The following is an 18,449-nucleotide window of genomic DNA, read 5'->3' as shown; positions in this document are numbered from 1 at the left end:
GTTGCTCCAGAAGACAAATGCCTTAATAATTAATGTCCCCTCTCCTCCTCCTTTCTTTTAGCTTTTTATTGCTAAGCATGACATCATATGTTATGGAATATCCCTTTGGTTGGACTGGGTCAGCTGTTCTGGTTATGTCCCCTCCCAACCTGTCACCCACCCCCAGCCTAAGTAGCCTTTGCAGGGGGGTGGGGCATGGAGGGGACAGGTTTGGAGAGACAGCCTTGATGCTGTGTGAGCACTGCTCAGCAGTAGCCAAAACACTGGTGTGTTATCAACACTTTTCTAGCTACAAATACAAAGCATAGCACTACCAGGGCTGCTAAGGGGAAGTTAACTCCATCCCAGCCAGACCAAATACACATCTCTATGCAGATAGTGATGCTACACCATCCTACATATGTATATTTCCTTTATTTCGTTCCATTTGTTTCCCTTCTTTTCCAGTTTGTGTCTACTCAAGCTTCTTGTTAGAGGCCATTGTTTTGCACCCAAGTTGTTCCACTAAAGAACAATATTGTTTCCGAAATGTTCATCTTCTGCTCCCAAGCCAATACCTGTATTGAATGATTAACACAAGGTTATCTGTCCTGTTATTTGTGTTCTAAGTCAGTTCTTGTCTCACAGAAAACCTGAGAAACAGCAGCTGTGGTGGGAAACATCTCTGTTTAATGTCTTCTTTAATGATCTGGATGATGGAGATGAGGGGTATACCCTCAGCAACATTGCAGACAACGCCAAAGTGGGAGGAGTGGCTGGTACACTACAGAGTGATGCTGTCATCCAGAGGGACCTCGACAGGATGGAGAAATGGGCCAACAATAACCTCATGAAGTTCAACAACAGGAAGTGCAAAGTCGTGCACCTGGAGAAGAATAATTCCATGAACATATGCTGGGGGCGACCCAGCTGGAAAGCAGCTTGGCAGAAAAGGACCTGGGGCTCCTGGTGGACAGCAGGTTGAACATGGTTTAGCAATGTGCCCTCGCTGCAAAGGTGGTGAATGGTGTCCTGGGCTGCATTAGACAAAGTATTGCCAACAGGGCGAAGGAAGTGATCCTTACCCCTTATTCAGCACTGTTAAGGCCACACCTGGAGTACTGTGTCCAATTCTGTGCTCTTCACTAGAACAGAGATGTGGACATACTGGAGAGTAGGGGCCACAAAGATGATAAAGGGACTTATCTGTGTGAGGGAGCACCTCACATAGAGGGAGAGACATGGGACTGTTTAGCCTAGAGAAAGAAGGCTCAGGAAGGCTCTGATTAATGCATATAAGTACCTGAAGGGAGGGTGCAAAGAGAATGGAGACAGGCTCTTTTCAGTGGTGCCAGTGACAGGCCCCGAGGCAATGGGCACAAACTGAAACACAGGAGGTTCCTTCTGAACACAAGGAAACATTTTTTTACTATGAGGGTGACTGACCTCTGGAGTAGGTTGCCTACGGAGGTTGTGGAGTCCTCATGCTTAGAGATGTTCAAAAGTTGTCTAGACACAGTCCTCAGCCGCTGGCTCTAGGTGGCCCTGGCTTGAGCAGGGGATTTGGACAAGATGACCTTCAGAGGCTCCTTCCAAACTCAACCATTCTGTGATTCTGTGATTCTATGATTCTGCAAAACCCTCACAGTAGTTGCAGGATGACCATATCACATGGTTTAGCATCATTATCTGCATAGAGATGTGACTTTACACATCCTCTTCCTCCATCATCTTACCTTTTGAGTAGCCAGTATAACCTCTAGACTGCAAGTGGGCTATTATTGACAAGCTACTATTCATTACAAATATACAGCAGTTTATGCAGATGTGCCAGAGAAGTCACTGCTGAGCATCTAAAACAAGTACCTTTGACTATGGTCTCTGTACCTACAGCTTCCCTGTCACCTTCTACAGCAGGAGATGAAGGACAATAAATACGAGTACAGGGAGTGTGGCAAGGAGGAGAGTAGCTATTTCATGAGAAACTTCTTAGAAGAGCTGCTTTTTGTGCAGTGCAACTTCATGCTGGCAAAAGCAGTATACTGCATAGGAGAAAATTGTATCTCAGAGCTGGACTAGGGAACTATGACCACAGAACTTCAAGATGGCAATGTCCACTAGAGATCTCTGTGGTTTTCTACTACCACCTGGAAATTGCACAGCTGTGACAAGTCAGCAGCCAACCCATTAATCTGCTGAACATTGAAAGCTACTGATAAGTTTGTTTTCACAGGGCCTTAAAATTGCATTTGCTGCTCGAAACTAAAAATGCTCAAGAGTTGAGAAATAGAAAGGGGTCCTTCCTCTGTTATGTTCCCAGAGCTGATAAAGTTGGTTTTCAGTGTTTATGCAAGAGGTCCGAGCTAGGACTGTAACATTAGGATTTTCAGGAACTGGTAATTTATTAAAAGACAATAAAAAATAATCTAAAAAAAATCACCCAGAAGTCCCTCCCAAAGTTACCACCATGGTGTTTATATCCCTTAATTATTCTAGCATAAACTAATTTTCCTAAAACTATCATAGGACATTTGGATCACCAGTAATAATTCCAGGCAGCAACAGAGTGAATGTGTTTGGTACCCGTGTAAAGATGATCTTTATACAAGATCAGAGGCTGAAGAGAATAAGGAACTCAGTGTGTCTCTGCTATGTGAGACAACGCTTTCCCAGTGCTTCCCTGCTGTATATCTGTAGCATGATATGAACAGTGAGTAGATCATGGACCTTAGAGTGTTCTGAGGAGCAGATGGGTGCTCCCTGGGAGCAAGGAATGATGTGTTACACTCATCGCTGAGCAGCTCCTGACATCAGAAGAATATTGGCTACGAGGGTGTGCAAGGAGTGGTGTGTGAAGCTGAGTCTTTCAGAAATGTCTTTGTAGGACTGGAGTAAGTCTGGGATGCAACTAGATTTGGCCTCTTCAGAGCCTCCACTGTGTCCAGGGTGAGACTACAATGAACACAAATTTATGATGTCATGCATCTGGATTTCCCCAGCCAAGAAGAATTTAGCTTCTTTTAGAGCAGAGCCTGGAAGCAAAGTAACATTTATGTAGCGTGGTCAATCAGGAGACTAGGACCATGGCATGAAATCGAGTGAGCCATACTGGCAGTACAAAAGTCTCCCAGCAATTTTGGTGAAAAAAGAGCGTGAGGATCTTTTACAGGACATGCTCCTGGCTGATTCCCACTCCTTGCTCTCACCGGCTATTCCCATCACCTCCTACTTTTTTTTTTTTTTTTTTTTTCTGTAATAAAATATTATGATCCACGTCAGCTTATCTAGCTTTCCCACATCAGTGAGCAGTATAGTACATTTGCTACCGGTGATAGTTATGTGCTTCATATGCCATGTCTTCCAAACAAGCATATGAGACAAACAATTGGTCTGTGCTCAATGGTATACAGACTGTCAAGGACATGACCTAAAAACAGAAGCCCAAAATACACAAGTGTATAGCCATACTTTCTTAAAGATACCTTTTGGTCTTTTATGTGCTGTTTCCCTTTCTTTGAAGTAAAGGTAAGTCCTAGGTTATGTGATGAAAAGAGGAGCACAGACAGGCAATGGCAGGCAATACCCTGCCATCACTTTTCTCAGGTCCATCACAGAAGAGCAATTAGTTCATCAAAACCTCATCTCTGCAAGCATTGAAGACAGAGGTACAATGGGAGGCAATTTCTGCCTTCAACTGCTCCTCACAAGGGGAGCACCAGGTGACAGCAGATTTTTGTGGTTTCCTTTCTCTGCTTGTGAGGTTTTGCTGTGAAGAGATGCCTTGGTCCAGCTCAGAACTGTATGCATTTCTGTGGAAAGGAAGAGAGGGATCCTGCAATTAAGCAGCACATGGAGCAGGTGAATAAAAGTTCTGCAGCACACGCTGTTGCTTGTAAAGCTGTCAAGGGGCTCTCCCTTCCACAATGGAAGGTATGCCTGTTTCCTCCCACCTCTGCTGGTGCCATCCTCCTATAGCCATAATCAGAGGCAGTGCTCTCCTCTCACATTGAGCAACCTCTTATTGGGTAACTCTGTCTTTGGGTGGATCATGAGTATGTGGAAGAACCTTGGATTCTCCTGCTGCTTTTTACTCTTTTCTTGGTGCTGTGGTGAGGTCCATGGAGGACTAGTGGCCCAGAACATGCTGTGCTTCTGTAGCACAGTCTTAAGAAGTATCTGCTGCTGTTCACTAAGCACATCAGCAGTGCCTCAATTCTTAATGCTGATCTATGGGTTTGTATTTCTGAAGTCTTTTTGTCTTTGAATCTAGATGCTGCTGCAGTGCTTTGTCTGTCCCTCTTCCCTCCAAAACGTCCTGGCTCTGTTCCCCCACTTCTTCCTTGTCTGTCTTCTGCCCTTCCTCTGCCCCTCTCCAGTATGTCTCACTCACATTTTTCAGAGACTTCATCTCTCACTGAGGCAAGGTGGGGATTTTATCTTAGTGCTCAATCCCCTTACTGTACTGTGTGATCACTCGCAGCACACAAGTACGTGGCTGCATCATTGGATGTCACATTCTTGATTGTCATCACAGAATGATCTTTATTGTCTCTGCTTATGTGAAACTTGGCTTCACTGTAACCTTCCTCGTAAGAGTTCTGCATCCATGTAGAAGTACTGGCTACTAACTTCAGACCATTTCTTTGAGTCTGCTGGTACCACAACATATAGGTAAGTGTGATATATTTCTGGTAGCAGGAGATGTCAACAGTCTCTCCAGCTCTCCTAAGGGTTTCTTCTGGCCACTGCGTGATGAGGTTTCCAACCCCAGCACCTGCATGAGTGAGAGAAAAAGAGAAAGTGAGAAGTGCAGATAATGGCCAAAAAGGGTTCTTTACCTCACACCCGCACTGCATGGCCTGGATGAGAGCCATGCTGCAGAGATGGATCTGTTGTCTCTCACCAGGTAAAAGAGCAAGCAAAACAGTCAGCATGGCCTGTCAGCTGTCCCAGAACACTGTTCCTGCTTCTTGTGAGCTAAGAGAAAAGAGGCCAGAGAGACAGATGCCCCTCCCCTTCTTCTGATTTTGCATCAAGCTTGGGCAGAGAAGACAGAAAGGACAGTCTACCTTTGATACCCTCTTTGGTGAGCCATTAAGAAAAAAAAAAGAAAGGAAAGAAAATATATCCTATATGATGTATAAAAGTTTTTTATGATCTCCAGTGTCATGGACGTTTAGCATATGAGAAGTAGGGTTTTGACCATGCCTCCCGTTCAGTCCCTGACAGTTCTTGACACTGCATGTTTTCTCAGGAAAAAATATTCCTTACCCATGCTTCAGCAAGTTTGAGTCCTGTGCTGGACGTATTGCAGTTTCAGTGACTTGCCAAGGAATTCTAGACAATACAGAACATATTCTTTTTTTATTACCTTCCATGTCTTTTATATTTTTCTTTGAATTTTTGTGCTGCTTTCAAAGTCAATAGAGCAGTTAGCAAATGAAAAAGGCATATATTTAATATGCCTTTATGTTCTTTTATGGTTTTGACACAGATTATCCTTGGGTGCATATTTTTAGTATTTACTCCCCACAACCCGTTCTTCTTTTTTATCTTTCATGGAAGTATTGTCTTGACTTGGCTTGCTCTCCATCTGAATTTGTTGACATTTTGCCCTTTCACCTTATTGCTAGGATTGAACACCTTGAGACACTTCCATGGCCCATGTTGAGACAGTTCCATGGGACACTGCTGCTTTGACAAATGTCTATAAATGACCCCTACATGTCTTGTGCATGAAGATGCTACAGGATTTTTGGTTTGATTATTGTCTGGCATGCCAGACTTGTTAGAAACCTTTCAACCTCAAGTCCTAGAGGGAGAAACTATTTCAGAGACTTGATGGGAAATGAAACAGACTATGAAGAGCATGGGAATTAATTGCAAGATTACGCTGCGGAAGAACTCTGAGACAAGGCAAAATCATTTCTGTGCAGCTGGGCTGCCCATTCTTCTCTAGTCACATGGTTTGAATTTATTACTCATTCCAGGTTGAAGATTTTTATTTTATTTTTCTGTCTCAGGAAACAAAAAATGATTGCACACTGTCAAAAAGAAGGAAATATCTGGAAGATGTAACTCAGGACCTCTAGTGGGTCTCTCCGGAATTGCCTAATATGCTGGTGCCTTCTGAAGAGCAGCTATATTGGCAGCCCTTAGGTTTTTCAGTTCAAAATATCTAATTCTTTCAGTCTATTTTCTTTTAAGATTAAAGAAGAAACAAGGGAAAACAAAACAGTACCAAAATAAAGGTTGTTATGGTCAAGCTTACTGAATCAGACCCTGAACTACTGGATTTGGGGAAGAATACATGTAGGAAAATAGAGGAATAAAGTTATAGAAGGGGCCAGTCACAGGTAAACAGGTTGCTGAAAAGTCTGCTTGCCTGGCTATGCCTTGTGCCTGCTTAGCTCAGTGTATGCCTCACTAAACTCCATTTCTAAGTATTTCCCGGAGGGAGAGACTGTCTGTTCTGTGCACATGTATTTAGTGTATGGAGGTCTAAGTGCTAGGAACTGAAGTCAGACCGACCACAGGTACCAGCAACTGGAGAGACCAGAGTGAGTGAACTTAAGCGCCAGAAACTGGAGTAGGGGCCACAGCTAAGAGTGGCCATGTGTTTGTCTTGCCAGCAGCTGGGGAAAGGATCGTATGTGAGTGTGTGTGATCACTAGTGAACATGAAGCCAGACTAGCTGGCAAGTAAGTGAAGTGACCTGAGTTTCAGGTGTGTGTATGTGTTTCTAATGGCAAGACCAGTGGGAGGTAGCAAGCAGAGGGAGCAGAGGAGTCCCAGACACCTACTGGGGACGTGTGGGGTGGGGTGCATTTCTGTGCACGTACCACCAATTGGAGTGAGGCTGTGGGACTTAGGGGCTGTGGTGACTGGGATCCAGGGGCAGCTACTGGGCAGACTTGGTGTCTAAGCACAGCTATGGAAAGGATGCACATTGTATATATGTATACATATATTTCCCACTATTGAACCTTCATGCAGTTCAGCCAGAGAGGGACACAAGATGAGTCTATTGGTGCTGTTTCTGTTTGTGTGAGAGATGGGTGCATCTGTCTGCCTTGATCTGTGTGGCTGGTTGTGTATACATGTATATATGTGTTGTATGCATGTGTGTCCAGTAGAAGTACATTCTCAGCCTTGCTACTGGCTGGATCAGGGGGCACAGAGCTGTGGCAGCCTCCCCTCTGTCAGGCTACCAGATTCAGCCTAGCCTCAGGAATTCAGTGAGCCTCAGATTCAGTGAGCCTCAGGGAAAGCAGTGAGATCTCCTCCGTAAGGGAAAAGGAGACTGTAGAAGAGATGTGACAATGAGGACAGGGCTGAGGTACCCTGCCTACATGGAAGAGAACCAAAGGAACAAGAAAAGGCTTCCTACTGAAGAGCTTTCAACAAAAGCTGGAAACAATAAGAACAGGCTTAGCAAAAGTTTGTGCTGCATTTGGAAACTAACGCCATGAAACAGAGCGTGAAGCAAAGATTGGGTTTCCAGTCCTAAATAATAAAGAAAAATGACCATTGCAACACAAGGAAGGCACTGGCAGCCCATTTTCAGAGCTACATATAGGCTTAGTACTTAAGGCCAGGACGAGGAATGTGCCCAGGTTAATGGTGACTGTGTGCAATTACCATCAGATGGCTCTTCAGTCTTGGTGGATTTAAAGAGTCTCAGGTGAGTTTCTTTCAGTAGCCTACACTGGTACAGAAAGTTGCTCTAGAGCCACCTGCTTGTGAATAGAATCATAGAATAGTTTGGGTTGGAAGGGACTTTTAAAATTCATCTAGTCCAACCTCCCCTGCAATGAGCAAGGGCGTCTTCAACTTCATCTTCATCTCCATCTTCAACTAGATGAGATTGCTCAAAGCCCCATCCAACCTGACCTTGAATGTTTCCAGGGATGGGGCATCTACCACCTCTCTGGGCAGTCTGCTCCAGTGTTTCAGCACCCTTATTGTAAAAATGAATGAAGATTATGGATTTGGAAATTGGAATCCTTTGCTGGATTCTTTCCAGTATGTCCATGTCTCTCTTGTACTGAGGAACCCAGAACTCAACACAGGGCTCCATGCGTGGCCTGAGGAGAGCTGAGTAGAGGGTCACCTCCCTCGACCTGCTAGCAACATTGCTCCTAATGCAGCCAGGATACCATTGGCCGCCTTTGCAGCAAAGGCACATTTCTGGCTCCTGTTCAACTTGCTGTCCACCAGGACCCCCCAGGATGCTTTCTGCAAAGCTGCTTTCCAGGTGGTCAGCCCCCAGCATATACTGGTTCATGGGACTATTCCTCTCGAGGTGCAGGACTCTGCACTTCCCCTTGTTGAACTGCATGAGGTTCCTGTCAGCCCATTTCTCCAGCCTGTCGAGGCCCTCTGGATGGCAGCACAACCCGCTGGTGTATCAGCCTCTCCTCCCAGTTTTGTATCATCAGCAAACTTGCTGAGAGTGCACTCTGCCCCGTCATCCACATCATTAGTGAAGATTTTAAACAGTATTGGACATGATATTAACCCCTGGAGTATCCTGCTAGGTTCTGGCTTCCACCTAGACTTCATTTCACTGGTTACCACCCTCTGGGCTCAGTTGTTCAGGCAGTTTTCAATGACCCTCACTGTCTGCTCATCCGGCCCATACTTCATCAGGTTGTCTATGAGGATATTATGGGAGACAGTGCTTAAAGCCTATACTATGTTCTCCATGAGGATATTATTGTTCAACATGTATATCAATGACCTGGATGAGGGGACAGGAACCTCATGCAGTTCAACAAAGGCAAGAGTAGAGTCCTGCACCTGGTCAGGAATAACCCTGTGCACCAGCAGATGTTAGGGGCTGACCTGCTGGAAAGAAGCTCTACGGAGGACCTGGGAGTCCTGGTGGACAACAAGTTGACCATGAGCCAGCAATGGGCCCTTGTGGCCAAGAGGGCCAATGGTATCCTGGGGTGCATATTAAAAAGAGTGTGGCCAGAAGGTCGAGGGAGGTTACCCTCCCCCTCTACTCTGCCCTGGTGAGGCCACATCTGGAGTACTGCGTCAAGGCAATCCTGCTTTAGCAGGGGAGTTGGACTAGATGATCTCTAGAGGTCCCTTTCAACTCTGAAAACTCCATGATTCCATGATTCCATGATTCAATGAAGTTCTGGGCTCCCCAGTTCAAGAAAGACAAGGAACTATTGGAGAGAGTCCTTTCAGAAAGGACATCATCAGAATTTAGACTTCTGGAAATTGGAGAGATTAGCTGTCCATTGTTGATTCACAGATAGTCTTCAGAAACCTTGACATGGACCACATTCTTACAGAAGGGCCATATAAGGTGGATGTTTCATGACCATCCCTCTTCACTGCTTTTCACTTGACTGTTTGAACCTCATACTTTAGCACTCTTAAAATGAAGTGACAGCAGTCAGAAACAGTTTGCGAAAATGGGACAGCACATCACTTACACAAACCTGAAAGAGGTTATTGAACAGTTCTTATCGAGGGAGTCTTGTGCTCTGATATCAGCTCCATACACAATTTCCTCACTCCCAGCACAGTCAGCAAAAGAATCACAGAATCATAGAATGGTTTAGGTTGGAAGGGACCTTGAAGATCATTGAGTTCCAACCTCCCTGCCATGGGCAGGGACACCTCCCACTAGACCAGGTTGCTCAAAGCCCCATCCAGCTTGGCTTTAAACATCTCCAGGGATGGCGCATCTACCACATCTCTGGCAACCTGTTCGAGTGTTTCACCACCATCATTGTAAAATATTTCTCCCTTATATCATCTAAATCTTCCCTCTTTTAGTTTAAAGCCATTATCCCTTGTCCTCTCACAACAGGCCCTGCTAAAAAGTTTGTCCCCATCTTTCCTGTAGGCCCCCTTTAAGTACTGAAAGGCCACAATAAGGTCTTCCGAGAGCCTTCTCCAGGCTGAACAACCCCAACAACTCTCTCAGCCTGTCCTCTAAGAGAGTTGCTCCAGTCCTCTGATCATCTTCATGTCCTTCTTCTGGACCCGCTCCAACAGGTCCATGTCCTTCCTGTGCTGAGAGCTCCAAAGCTGGACACAGTAGTCCAGGTGGGGCCACATGAGAACAGAGCAGAGGGGGACAACCACCTCCGTTGACCTGCTGGCCACTCTTCTTTAGATGCAGCCCAAGATATGGTTGGCCTTCTGAGCTGTGAGTGTACATTGTCGGCTCATGTCCAGCTTGTCATCCACCATTACCCCCAAGCCCTTCTTGGCAGGGCTACTCTCAATCCCTTCATCCCCCAGCCTGTATTGATACTGGGGATTGCCCTGACTGAGGTGCAGGACCCCACACTTGGCCTTGTTGAACCTCATGAAGTTCACATGGGCTCAGTTCTTGAGCCTGTCCAGGTCCCTCTGGATGGTATACTGTCCATCAGGCATGTCTGTCTCGCCACACACTTGGTGTCGTCAGAAAACTTGCTGAGGGTGCACTCTATCCCACTGTCTACATCATTGATGAAGACATTGAACAGTACTGGTCCCAATACAGACCCCTGAGGGACACCACTTGTCACCAGTCTCCATCTGGGCATTGTGCCATTGACCACCAGATGTGACCATCCAAACAATTCCTCATCCACAGAACAGTCTACCCATCAAATCCATACCTCTCCAATTTAGAGAGAATGATGTTGTGGGGGACCACGTCAGAGGCCTTACAGAAGTCCAGATAGACAATTCCTCAGGCTTGTCGTCTCAGATCCTTTGCCCAGTCAGACCTGTGCTGCTCCTTTCACATCTTTCATCCCTAACCAGTCTGTTCTAATTCCATTTCTAATCCAGCTGTGTCTGCTTGTCTGGTGCAAGTTCCCCTTCTTCACCCGTTCTATTTCACTGTGCCAGCCTCACTGGCTGCCACCTCTAAACTCCTTCCTCACCTTTTTCAGACCACCTGACCTTCCATCTCATGACCTTTACACTTTTCTCTGTCCCTCTTTGGCATCTCTTTTTTCCCAAACTCTCCATCCCATATTATCATAGCAAAGAGTTTCTGTGTTTGGAGATGTTAAAATTGCCCAGTAGTAGCCCAGTTTATACAGGCTTGGGGTGCACAGACCCTTCAGTGGAGGTTTTTCTGGCTTCTCTCTACAGATCATGTGCTGGATGAGGTGGATTAAATAAATATTTTAAAATCTGATGTTCCCCATCTGCTATGTCATTTCGTTTCCGGTCCAGCCATTTGCTGAAGATTCCTGGGACACAGTCTGTTTCCCACCTCAAAGTCTGAGGCTGTATATCTACTTCTGGCTCCATGTGGGACCATTGTTCTTCTCATGAACTTCCTAGTCTTCTCACCAGTACTGTAGTTTCTCCTTATTTTGTTATTCCACCAATGCTTCTGGCCCGCAGTCCTCCAGGACCCCTCCCTAGTTCCTGAGCCCAGGCACTCCTAAAGAAAGCATAACTTTCCTTCTTCCTGAAACAAAAAACAGAGTAGCAGCAGAGTAAACTTAAATATGCAGCTAGCACTACCCCTGTCCCTCTCCTCCCTTCCACTCTCCATCCTTCCTTTCTTAACCAATCTTCTTCCATGCTTTACACTGCTATGAGGGTCACAGACCTTTTCTCCACCTGCTGGCTATTGTTTTCCTTTCCCTATCAGCTAGTCTGTGTTACCTGCTAGATCCTGGTGGACCCAGTCCACCTGCCTCATGTGTCCCTGAGAGAGTGAAGGGGAAAAATGATGATCATTGGTCACAGCTGTTGCCCATAACTGATTGCTCTGTTCCTATGGTCTCTGATCACTGTTTGACCCACCACCATATTAGTTGTAATGACCACCATCAGCATGGGTTTGTGAAAGGCAGGTCATGCCTGCCAAACCTGATCTCCTTCTATGATAAGGTGACCCGCTTAGTGGATGAGGGAAAAGCTGTGGATGTTATCTACCTGGATTTTTGCAAAGCTTTTGATACCATTTCCCACAGCACTCTCGTGGAGAAACTGGCTGCTCATGGCCTGGACAAGTGTACTCTTCGCTGGGTAAAAAACTGGCTGGATGGCCGTGCCCAGAGAGTGGTGGTGAATGGAGTTAAATCCAGTTGGTGTCCAGTCACAAGTGGTGTCCCGCAGGGCTCGGTGCTGGGGCCGGTTCTCTTTAATATCTTTATCAATGATCTGGATGAGGGGATCGAATGCACCCTCAGTAAGTTTGCAGATGACACTAAACTAGTCGGGCGTGTTGATCTGCTTGAGGGTAGGTTGGCTCTGCAGAGGGATCTGGACAGACTGGACTGATGGGCTGAGGCCAACGGTATGAGGTTCAACAAGGCCAACTGCTGGGTCCTGCACTTGGGTCACAACAACCCCATGCAGCGCTACAGACTGGGGGCAGAGTGGCTCGAAAGCTGCCTGGCAGAAAAGGACCTGGGGTGTTGGTGGACAGCAGGCTGAATATGAGCCAGCAGTGTGCCCAGGCAGCCAAGAAGGCCAACAGCATCCTGGCCTGTATCAGGAATAGTGTGGTGAGCAAGACTAGGGAAGGGATCATCTGCCTATACTTGGCACTGGTGAGGCCCCACCTCAAGTATTGTGTCCAGTTTTGGGCCCCTCACTACAAGAAGGACATTGAGGTGTTGGAGTGTGTCCAGAGAAGGGCTACAAAGCTGGTGAGGGGTCTGGAGGACAAATCTTATGAGGAACAACTGTGGGAATGGGGGTTGTTTAGCCTGGAGAAGAGGAGACTGAGGGGAGACCTTATCACCCTTTACAACTACCGGAAAGGAGGTTGTAGAGAGGTGGGGGCTGACCTCTTCTCCCTGGTGACAAGTGATAGGACAAGAGGAAACGGGTTCAAGTTATGTCAGGGGAGGATTAGATTGAATATTAGGAAACACTTTTTCACTGAAAGGGTTATTAAACATTGGAATAGGCTGCCCAGGGAGGTGGTGGATTCACCATCCCTGGAGGTGTTTAAAAAAAGGGTAGATGTGGTACTTATGGACATGGTTTAGAAGTGGTTTCTGTCAGGGTAGATTAATGGTTGGACTTGATGATCTTAAAGGTCCCTTCCAACCTCAGCAATTCTATGATTCTACGATCAAAGCTGTCACAGTACCAGTGAGACAATAACTTCACCATTGGCAGGAGCAAAACAGGAGTCCACTCCACTGCTGTAGGAACTTCCTCCCTAGGGACCTGCTCCCTCTCCTCCCTTTCTCAGTAAGAGGTCCAGGAGTAAAGAAAGAGATGTCTGGCTCAGAAGGCTTCCTAGATGGTTGCACAATTCCCTATCCCCTTGCCTGCTAGCTCAGGAGCTCTAGGCCACTGCTCCCTGCACATGCACCTAAACCAGAACAGAAAGTAAAGGGCAGAAGTTGCTGGTGTAAGGTTGTGGGGAACCCTGTTTGTGTATAGTGGTCATCAGTCTGCAGAGCAAATACCTGTAAGGCTCTTTGAGTCAGGCTTTTGTTTGTGCTATTATCTTCTTAAAAGGAGTGATAGGGCAGGAGGGTAGTGGCCAAGGACCCAGGCAGTCATCAACACATCACTAGGCTGCAATGGTTTCCTTGATTCAATCAATGTAATTGCAAACCTTGGTGTAGACACTGAGATAACCTTTCAGAGCACATTCAGTTCCCCATGACAGGATTCCCTGGAGTTTTCCAATGCATACAGTTGGGATACCTGAGTCACCCTGGAAAGAAAAATTTAGAAGCATAAGCTCACCTGGAAAGGTTTTGCCCTGATACAAAGAATCTAGGGAATGCAAAGTGAAGTGCAGCAAGTCCTGATATGGGAGCACAGAAAGATAGCATCCCATATTTGCTGACTTCCCCTACCCCCCAGCAATCAACTTCTACTGCACTCAGTGCCCAGCAGATGTGGATGGACCTGCTAGTTTGGTTGAAATCCACCATGTAGTAAAAACCTGCTGGAAGGAAACTGTGTCTGAACAGGAAACCTGAAGATGAGGAGGCCTAAGCACTCTGCCAAGCTCTGACATATACTGTGCAGCCTGGGGCACCACGGGGTGTGTGACCCAGGGCTCTGTGCAAACATCAGTGCTTACCTGGCATAAGTCTTTCCCACCATCCAGGAATCTTACACAGATCATGTTGCTGGAGATCTGGCCTGGGTAAGCCTCTTGGCACTTTTGGTTTCTCAGAACTGAAGCTTTCAGTCACTGGAGAACCTTAGGGAAATTGGCTGCCAAGACAGTAGTAAAAATTAGGTTTCATCTTGGGGCTCAGCACTGTCAGTGAACAGGAAGACCTGTAGACCTATATGTGAGAGTCATCCAGCAAAACAGGGCAACCTGCATGAGCAGATATGAAGAGCGTTGTTGATTGAGGCACACTGGCAAGACTGTTTGGGGAACTTGCAGGCAGAACATGGAAAGGTTGCAAAACAGGAGTCAAATGTACATGGATCTCATGAACCTGGGGATAGAGCAGGAGAAGAGTGACCAGGTACATGCAGTATGCACTGATTCTCACAGCCATGGTTCAGTGTGTTTCCTCACCTTGAAAAAAGCACTCGGGAATCATATCTAGGATGGTGGATGATTAATGTGGCACTCCTGACTAGTTCATTGTCTTCCTTCACATCAATCTTGTACTCTCCCAGCCTCACCTGTATACGACTGCAAAATTACCAGCAGAGAAGAGCAGCAGTTAACCGTGTGCAGAAGAATTTGATGCCATTTGGGGACTGGCAGACACTTGGAATAGAATAAGGGAGTGTTGCCCTAACCAAAGGTATATGTGTCACAGAGCTCTAGGAGCTTTATGATTCCATGAAAGACACTCTGGGGAGCCGTGCTAGTTGGGCATCCTGTCCAGTGGGTCTCCAGCTGTCAACTGTGGCAATGGTGTGAGCATAGATGGATCACTTCAGACACCTAGACCAATGGTTAGGGAGGGAAGATTATGTTTCCTATTGCAGAGGAACATGATCCTTGATCTGTGCTCTCTCTGCAGAGGTATGCCCTAAATTCAGGACAAGAAATTCTTTTCCATGCAGAAAATCTAGAGGAATGAAAAAGAACAAAATAGTAATGGTAATCCACATGGACATGCAAATCTGCACAGAAAGGCACATTAGGAATATTGGAAAGATCGTGTAACACAGTAAGACAGAGGGTAGTGTTCTCCTTTGGTTTCAGATACACCATGAATTTCCACCTTGGATTTCCTTCTTTTTCTAGGCACTATATTCCAAATCTGGTGGCCTTGTAAGATTTTATTAGAATACACATGCACAACCCAATCCATACTTTGGATTCCTAGCAGTGAGCAGCTGACAGGACCCACTGATAGTTGAGTGAAACACCACATAAGTGATACCCAACATTAAAGGACACCGGTAGGAAACTGAATTCTGTGGGCAGTAGTAGCCTCCCACAATCTTGTCATCATCAGCATTCCCAGGAAAAGCAACAGAGGACTGAGTTTCACAGCACCAGTTCTGAATCCATTTTCTTAAAGTGTAGCAGCAGCCAATGAGCTACAGAGGAATTAGCTAGAGCAAAAAGAGTTTGAAACTTCAGAAGTCTTCACAGCACCTTCTGAGATATCCTCCTGAGTTCTTTCTGCGCTACAGTGAAACATGAGGCTTTCTCTTTACCACCTTGAGTCAGGAAGGGAACAGAAGAGCAGAAGCTGCCAAAGAATTTCACAAATGAAATGTGTGCAGCCTTCACACTGGCACCTTCACTTCCAAGGCACCTTTGGAAAAGGCTGCAACAGCTGTGTCATGGTGGAAAGCACACGGTGCACATATGTGTAGGCTGAGAAATGGAAACTGGAAAACGTAGTTGAGAGTGTCAGCAGAATTTTAATTTGCTGTGGGGAAGCCAGGGGTGAGCAAGAGAGGAACAAAGCCCTGGTAGTGAAGAAATCAGAGAGAACATGAAGGCTCTGCAGAGTTGGAGGCTGATGTTATAGCAGAATGTAAGAAAGAACATGTAAGGCATTTGTTGAATCAACTGGAACATTTCCAGTGAACTTCAAACATTTCTGATGACAAACCTCTATCAGTAAAATATTTTTGAGCACCCACCTCCAGTATATGTATATTTAGTAATTGATAATTATTTATCTATAATATTGAGGTTCTAATGTTTCCATCACATACCCCAGTGCATCTTGTGAATCCCCAGGGGTGCATGCACCCCACTTTGGAGACCACTCCACAGGAAAATCATAAACCAGGAGCCTGTTTCTGATCATTGATTACAGATGTAAAGCTCAGAAGATGCAAAACCCTCCCCCAGGCGCTCTCCTGGACTCCAGCAAATGGGGACTTGATGTTCATAGTCAGATGGGATACCTTTCAACCAGCTCGTCCCAGGCAGGAGAGGCTTGGGAAGAGAGAATTAGTGGTGTCTCCACCACCAAGCTCTGTGAAATGTGAAAGGACTAGCTGCAGAAACTCCTCTGCTTTATGCTCATGGGAAGCTCTCTCTCTGTCAGCCCATGGTCTTGCCACGTTTCCCTTTCCCAGGATCTTGCATCAGCCTGGACAAACATATTTACTTTATCTGAGTTCTTTGATGATACAGCTGACTGAAATACTGGAACCAGGAACAGGGATTTCTAGAAATGCAAGCTGCTGTTGCTGGTCCATTTATAATATCCAACACAGCTGCTCTCCATTCACCAAACCTCCCCCTTCCTGTGCCCCTGGAGCTGCCAGCATTCTGCTGCAGCATTTTGGCATTAGATGAGAGACTTGTTCGCACCTGGAGAGGTATCCCCAGAGTGTATTTTTTGGAAGACCCTGAAAAAAACCTTACGGTGGGTCTGTGGAGTGTTCAGCAGCACTGGGGAGAAAAGGGTAGGGATTTCAGGTAGGGATTCGTCATATTAAAGAAACGAAGAAGCAGGAGGAGTTGTTTCAGTTTGCTCCGTGAGCTGCCCTGATGGCACACACCCTGGAGCTCTGGGATTCATGAGAGCGTCTAGAAGAGGTCCCTGAGAGGCAGAAAGGAGAACGGTGAGGTCTGTTCACTAGATGTCTGCCAGCAAGGACTCAGGAACACAGGAACCACAGGAACTGTGGCCCAGGACTTTTGCTGTGAGCTCTGACATTAGCCTGGGAATAGGTCAGTAGTGTCTCTTGTTGAATTAAGCAAGTAGCATAGAGAGTCTGAGAGAGACCTTTTCCAGCAAAAATATTCTTTTAAAATACCCAATGAGAGCCTGTCTCTATGCCAATGGTATGTTTTGGACAAAGAAATGATAAATCCACACTACTGTAGATTAGGAATTGCTCTTACTCTGTTTAGTTAGGATGGCATTAGATAGCTTTGGTGAGTTTTGCCATTCTTGGTCCTATTGTGGATCTTTCCCCTTTCCACAGGAAGCTTTTAATCATTTATTTCTCAGGATAAAACATGTTTGAAAGAAAACTGTGCACTGATAGCAGTTTGAAGCCCAAGACAAGTCATGCAGCTCTATGGAGGAGTCCCTGACCTTGAACTTGTCCTTTAACATGAAGGAAAATTTCCATCAGGACAGTACCACTGTGTGTACCATTCTTCCAGGGGTCTCAAAGGAACTGAGCAAGAAAAGGAGTAGAAAGATTATTCCTGTTTAGACTCATGCCATTTTAGAATCTCAAAGGATATGATTTCTGTTGATAGTTTTCCAGCTGCTTGGAAAATGATTATATGCAGAGTCTAGTTGGAGGTCATTGACGAGTGGTGTTCCCCAGGGGTCAGTACTGGGTCCAGTCCTGTTCAATATATTCATCAACGACTTGGATGAGCGGATAGAGTGCACCCTCAGCAAGTTTGCTGATGATACAAAGCTGGGAGGGGTGGCTGACACACCAGAAGGCTGTGCTGCCATACAGAGAGACCTGGACAGGCTGGAGAGTTGGGCGGAGAGGAATCTTACGAAATTCAATAAGGGCAAGTGTAGGGTGCTGCACCTGGGGAGGAATAACCCCATGCAGCAGTACAGGTTGGGGGCTGACCTGCTGGAGAGCAGCTCTGTAGAAAGAGACCTGGGAGTCCTGGTGGACAACAGGATGACCATGAGCCAGCAATGTGCCCTTGTGGCCAAGAAGGCCAATGGCACCCTGGGGTGCATCAAAAAGAGTGTGGACAGCAGGCTGAGGGAGGTCATCCTCCCCCTCTACTCTGCCTTGGTGAGGCCGCACCTGGAGTACTGTGTCCAGTTCTGGGCTCCTCAGCTCAAGAAGGACAGGGAACTGCTGGAGAGGGTGCAGCATAGGGCTACCAAGATGATTAGGGGACTGGAACACCTCTCTATGAAGAAAGACTGAGGGAATTGGGTCTCTTTAGTCTGGAAAAAAGACGGTTGGGGGGAGACCTGATCAATGCTTATAAAAACTTAAATGGTGTGTGCCAGGAGGATGGGGCCAGGCTCTTTTCGATGGTGCCCAGTGACAGGACAAGAGGTAATGGGCACAAACTTGAGTATAGGAAGTTCCACCTAAACATGAGGAGGAACTTCTTTACCTTCAGGGCG

Source organism: Vanellus vanellus, assembly GCF_965231255.1.
Source record: "Vanellus vanellus genome assembly, chromosome: 1".
NCBI lineage: Eukaryota > Metazoa > Chordata > Aves > Charadriiformes > Charadriidae > Vanellus > Vanellus vanellus.
This window is presented reverse-complemented; position numbering follows the sequence as displayed.